The sequence below is a fragment of the Dermacentor variabilis genome, chromosome 4, assembly GCF_050947875.1.
Source record: "Dermacentor variabilis isolate Ectoservices chromosome 4, ASM5094787v1, whole genome shotgun sequence".
Classification (NCBI taxonomy): domain Eukaryota; kingdom Metazoa; phylum Arthropoda; class Arachnida; order Ixodida; family Ixodidae; genus Dermacentor; species Dermacentor variabilis.
In genome coordinates, this window is record NC_134571.1 from 231,005,572 (window position 1) to 231,012,406 (window position 6,835).

Below are 6,835 nucleotides of genomic sequence, written 5' to 3' on the forward strand. Positions count from 1 at the left end.
GAGACGTACAACAGCACAGTTCGCAATAGGGTATCAGAAAATTTGGACGTGGTAGTTCATAGTGTCTTTTTTTGTTTCTCATTGATTAACCAAGGTAGGATATTAGGCAGCATAGTAGCAAGAGTTTGGTGGCGCAAGCCACCGCCCCGTTCCAAAGGGGACGCTCATAACATCCATCCATCCATCCACGGAAGCGCCATAGCGACAACTTAGCGCCATAACATAAGGCTGTTTCACATGCTGCGACTGCAACGACGAAAATCGGTGCTGTCGCACGCGTCGCAATGCGATTTTTAGAGGGCTCATTTCACATGATTGCGATTTCAACAATGCGACTGGTGCGACGCCCAGGGTTGCTTACTGCCAGGTTTCGTGGCACACGCTGCATAATTCTTTTATTGTAGTGAATAAAACGTTTACACTATAATATTATTGACTTCTCTTGATTAAAAGCAAATAATATGTACGTTTACTAATTTAAGAAACGTTAGTTAAGATTTGTCTTGGGGTGCGCGACGGCGGTTTCTGTAGTTCAGTGCGAGATCGCGCACGTAAACAGCTGTTCGCAAGTGGTTCAGCGCTGTCTGTTGTCTTATCTACCTTCTATGACCGTTTCGTTCTGCCTGCGCTACAGCAATCTACAAGATGGCCCATCGACAAGTTCATATAGCTACCCTCACCGTATATGCAGTATTCGGAATTCGGCTGCCACGAAGTTGTCGTGTCAGCCCAACAAGATCCTCGCGCTACCCGTGCTCGGCGTCAGCTTCTGGAGAAATGATGCGTGTATATTGCCCGTCATTGCGCATATGTGGTGCCTGCTCCTAGCCATATTCTTACGCCGAACGCAACAAGAAGCACCGACCCGAACGCCCGCGTGTGCCCCTGAACGAAACCTCAAACGATCTGTGTGATTACGACGTGGAATGAAAATTGTGTCGTGAAATTCAACCTTAGCGCTAGCCTAGTTCGTCCATCGCCGTGCTTGCGCTGCGAATATATATATGGGAGCCCCCTCTAAATACCTCTAAAGGCGCAAAAGCCGACGCATCAAATGTTTCGAGCAGTTACCGTCACTTTTGTAGAAGCCTGTACGTTGTAACATAGCATTCTAAAAGACACGCTTCTCGTCCACTTTGTTGTCCCGTGTCTCGCGCTGGTAGTATACTCGGAACTTCTAACGAGAAGACCATATCAATACGCGCTATTCATAATGCAGGATCGTAGGCCCAAGGCAGGCGCACTTGCCGTAGAATTTTTCAGCTTTCTGCTCAGCCTCGCACGCCTCTCACGGTTAGCCTGTTTTGTGGAAATAAATATTATTATGGTATTATTAATGTTATTAGATATTATAGTTTCTTCACTGTAATTTATAGCAATCATCCAGATTTCTTAAGCTAGTCATGCATTTAACCTGTATTAGATCAACATTGTTACGACATGCTTATGAGAGTCATTTCAAGCTAGATTGCTCAGCCAGAGAAAGTACAAATGCAAGCCTCAATGTTTATTCCAATTTGGTATTCCTGAACAGATTATATTGGCAGAATTTTATGCCTGCTTGCATTTCCTGCAATTCAATGTTCAGAGCTGGAAAAACTGATTCCTTTTCTTGCTGTCGAAAGGCTGCTTCAATGTCGATAGCAAGCTATAATTGTTCGTTTCGAAAGTGTTAAGCAATGACTATATGTCTAAGCTTATCAATGCGTTTTTGTTCCACGAACAAAATGAATGAACGACGTGCTTATGTACTAAATTTATATACCTCGCAGGCTACAAGGTTGGAGTATTATGCAAAGGGGAATAAAAAAGTTGTTACAAAAGGAAAAAGGGCACAACATTAAGAAAAAAACCAGCAAAAAAAGCAGTACCAATACATTGCATCAACTAGCCCGTGTTTTACTGGCACAACATTATACAATACTTAACAAACAATAACAGAAAAAGTTACTGTCCATGCACCCTGTACAGACGGTAGACCAGCGAAGCTGAAATGTGCAGCCCCGGTGTTTATCACTGGGTTAATTCCAATGGTTTATTCAAGTCTTTCTATATTATTGGTTATGTCTGTGTTTCTTAATGAGGTTATGCACATGTTTGGCTTGGGTTTATCACATTGTTTATTTGGAATGCCACACATTGCACTTTGCAAGATCACCATCATGTAAAGTGAAATGAGTGGTTCATTGTGTTAATGCAGCGGGTCCATCAAAGTCTTTCTGAATTATGTTACGCACTTGTGTTTTGTAATGCGTTAATCATAATGTTTACGACTCAGTTATGCACTGTAGTTACGAAGTGACACACCGGGGCTGCACATTTCATTTAATTAAATACAGGGACACATTTTCAAACCTATTGGGAAGTCTGAGAGAGACTGCTGCACGCGCGCACTGCTGCTAGAGAGAAACGACGTCACTATCAGTCTAGCCACTGGCCCACCACACCTTTGCTGTGAGATAATAATGACATCATGATCTTGTCTTAACCGCATCCCCCTCTGTGTCCCTTCCCTGCAATAATATGCAGATAAATGTATGTTTGAAATGCATAAGCATTTCTATGTCTACCCAACAAGAAATGTCTCCGTCCATCATGCAAGACGAATGCAATGGCTCACACCCCCTTAAACAATGGCTCATACCTCATACCCCTACACTAGGGTTTTTGGGATCGGACCATGATTGTTTCGCCTAGGCATATACAGCTTCACTGTAAAAAGAATGAACACCTTTCTGCTAGAGACCAAGACAATCATGAGGTGTATTAACAAATGAAAGTTTATTGAACATGCCGAGTAAGTGCTGTTCGACAAGCAATAAATCGAATTTACACAAAAAGCAGAAGAAAGATCTGATGTGTGTCCATACAGATCCCAACAGGAAACGCATCCATCTCTGAAAGTGTAACAGCGGCCATGCTGACACAAGATTCTCCCAGTGTATTTGCATCTACAGCATCCATAATTTCTCTAGGCAGCCGATCTCCACAGAATGCTAGCTTCTTCCTCTACAATGCACTCTCCACATCTGAGCGTGCATTGTAGAGGAAGAAGCTAGCATTCTGTGCAGATCGGCTGCCTAGAGAAATTACAGAAGCTGTAGATCTAAAAATGCTGGGAGAATCTTGTCAGCACAGCCTCCGTTAGAAATGGATGCATTTCCTGTCAGGAAACGCACATGAATTTTTGCTTCTCCTTTTTGTGTATGTTCTGTTTATTGCTTGTCAGCGAGCATTTACTCAGTGTGTACATTAAACTTTTGATGGTTAGATCATCTCGGTTTTCTTGTTTGTCCTATGTGTTCTCTGGTGCCATTTGCAACCAGGCTATTCGTTTTTTTTTTTTTTTTAGACTGCAACAAGTCACTTTAATGGCCCTCATGATACCTTATAAAATCCTTTATTTGGCCAATGTAGCAAGAATGTATAGTGTGAAGCAGTAAGAACACGGTACGCTAACTCCTAGTTAAAAGGTTTATTGTGAAAATGCAGTGATCTATAAAGGTTACCAGAAAGTAGTACAGCAATAAAACCTGATAAAGACTAGTGCTTGATGAAACCAAACATAAAAGCGGGAAAGGCAGAAAATATATATATACAAGTCCAGGGAAAAAAAAACATTGTGATCACCAAGTGTGCATGTGGCTGCATTCCAGGAAACTCATTTTTTTTCCAATGGCATGGAACTGGAAGAATGTGCTTGCATAAGCAAGCTGTCAGTCTGTCTACTGGAATGAGAACAGTGTTTCTTGAAAGGTGCTGGCATGCAGGATTGGCAATTGTAATGATTCTTTTCCTGCACTTGGTATTTTTCTGTATTTTCTTTCTGTAGCATTTTTATTTATGTTTGGCTGCATCAAGCACCAATTTTTATCTATCCTTCAAAGATGTCTTTCTTTTTCTGGGGAAAACACAGCGAAGGTGGAAGATAGAAATTCAAGACGATGAGCAACACAAGAACAAGGTGAAAGTAGGAGCCAACGTTTCCACACGTGGACATTGAAGAAGACAAGTCCACTTGTCGAAATGTTGGCTGCTGCTTTCACCTTGTTCTCGTTTTGCTCATTGTCCTTTTTTTCTGGTAATTTATATATCTCGCCACATTTTTACAAATGAACCTCAGTTGAAAGTTCGTCCTCATCCATATCTAGTGTCATCCTGTTGATACTGCTTCATGCTATGCACTCTTGCAACATTTGTGTGTGTGTGTGTGTGTGTGTGTGTGTGTGTGTGTGTGTGTGTGTGTGTGTGTGTGTGTGTGTGTGCGTGTGTGTGAGAGAGAGAGAGAGAGAGAAAGAGATTGGGCCCTTGGGCAGAGGTACCATTCTTCTCCTGTGCAGCCTTATGAATTCATTAACTATAGTGCAACAGAAATGCAATGGACAGGAACGAAGTGAACACACAGAGCACTTCGTTCTTGTCTGTTGTGTATCTGTTGCACTTTAGTTAATAATGAATACACACAAACTCATCTAGTTTTCAGTTATTATGTCGGGCTTATAAGCCTGCTTGTGTCCTGAAATATCTGCATGGCTATGTATCCTGTAATTTAATTTCCGGCCATGTGCTTACAAGCAGCGTGTCAGTCTCCTGATTTTCCTGACAATCTTGTGTGACGTGCAGGCCCAGACAGTTTCTGGTGAATCCATGCAGGGTGTTGTGCAGGGTGTTGTGCAGGGTGTAGTCTGCACAAGTGCTGCTTTGATTGCTTTCAGTTCAGCTTTTCTAGGTGTAGGATGACCTGGAATTGTACTCACTTATATGGGGTTTAGTTTTATGTAGTGTCATACTACTGTTACATTGCTATTGCCAGATCAGTGTACTATATGTGCCTTATGTTTGCTTGCATCTTCATGATTAGCAACCTTCTCTGTGTGTTTGGCAGTTGCATATAGTCTCCTGGCCTAATTGTTTGCCCCCATATTGCACGGTATGGGCCTGTTGTGTTTCAAGTTCAGGTAATCCCGAGGTTGTGTTTCTGAAGGGAGAGGTAGTAGTCTTTGCATCTCATATGCTAGCTGGCATAGTATCTTGGGACGAGGTTCTGAGCTCTTGAGACAAAGAATTTGTGCTGCAGGCTGCAACTCTACTCTGTCTAGGTGCTTGTTCGTTAGCTCTTTCTCATAGAGGTCTTCAAGCATGGTACAGTTGGAAAGACCTGTTATTACTACCCGATGCCTGTATTCGATGAGTTGTCTTTTTTGTGTGCTGCTGGTAGTTCACACCGTACCATACCTTGGACACAAGCACAGCATCTGCGATTTTCTATAGCATCCACTCGTCCACCCCCATTATTTCGAGATTATTCTTTTCACCAGGTGTGGAAGTTGCGTCCAGGCATTGCATAATTGTTTCACCCATGTGCTGGCTCTGCCGTAATGGGCTTACACTAGCTGAGGATTTGTGGATGTTGACTTGCGGGCATATTTGTCCAGCTATGTGGATCACAATGTGCAATCTGGGGTAGTTCTTGATTCTAGTCTTTCTTTTTTTTCCGACGTAGATATGAGCTGACTTATCAGAAAGCGAGAGGCCAGACTGGCCAAGAAAGTCTGCAGTGTTGTCGAGGGCTTGTTGCATCATTCTTGATTTCTGTATAACATAGCTTTCCCATAGACTGTAATACACCATAGGCTGTAGTGTTTCTTGTAGTATGCCCGTGTTGTTGGTGTGTGTGGGCCAAATGTACCTCAAACTCTCACCTGGAATTTTCTGTCTTTCAGAAAGTTACTGTTTAAGTGCTCTACCAGAAATGTTTTTGCTCATCGTTCCTCTTATTAGAGCAGCATGAGGTACTGCTGTTAAAAGCCTCTTCACTCTCTTCATTCTTTCATAAGCGGTATTACACAATGTCCTGCAATAAAGTTTCTGCTGCTTATGGCCCACTCATATCTGCCAGAAGGGACAACTCTTGAAAAAGGTTTTCTTTGTGCTATGTGTGCGACGTAATATGAGCATTCATGCCTTTTATACATCTGTAGAACCAGCTTCCTGACAGAGTACTTGTTATACCTGATCATGCTTATTTGTGCAGTGCTGTTGAACAATACATATTGATGCAATGAATATTTACACACTCGAATTATCACGAAAGAAAGTTGTTTTACAATTCTGCCCTTTGCCTTCTATTGGTGTTAGATTTTGCATAAGCATGCCCCCCTATGCAATAGTATTTTGAAGTGTAAGAGTTCAATAAAAGGTGATGAACTAAATCTAAGTGCAAGAGCTTTTTTTCTCACCTATGACTCCCATAGAAATGCGACTTCCATGGCTGGCAAATCGACCCCTCGCCTTGTGTTAGCAGCAGAATGCTATAGCCACAGTGGCAGGTGAACAAATTGAAGAACAATATTTCTGTCTATATTTTTTTTTCTTGCCTGTATGTAAGTAAAGTTTGGAATAAGTTTGTCATTGCAAAAAAGCCCAGTTTGTGGTCTTTTATTGAATAAACCACATATTGTGTATAGTTTAAATGCAGAAATTTGTTCTAAAATCCTCGGGTGATATATGTTCTTGCAAGTAGCATGGTATTTCATTACTTATAAAGATAATAATCGCAGCGGATATCGTTATATGGGTTTACACACTAATATATGTGATCACAAACTTATTAGAAACTTACTAGAAACATGTAAGGCATGAATGTTTCTGCACACTTGATCCGCTGTGAACGTGCAAGAACTGCTTGCACTGGCTGACTTCACTGCACAGTTTTGATTTACTTTTCTTCAGCGTGTCGTTTTATACTGTTTTATCCCCACAAGAACAGGCCGTTTGCCTGCTTTTCGCATTGTTGCACGAGTTCTACATAATTGTGCACGAGGGTACGTTGTCA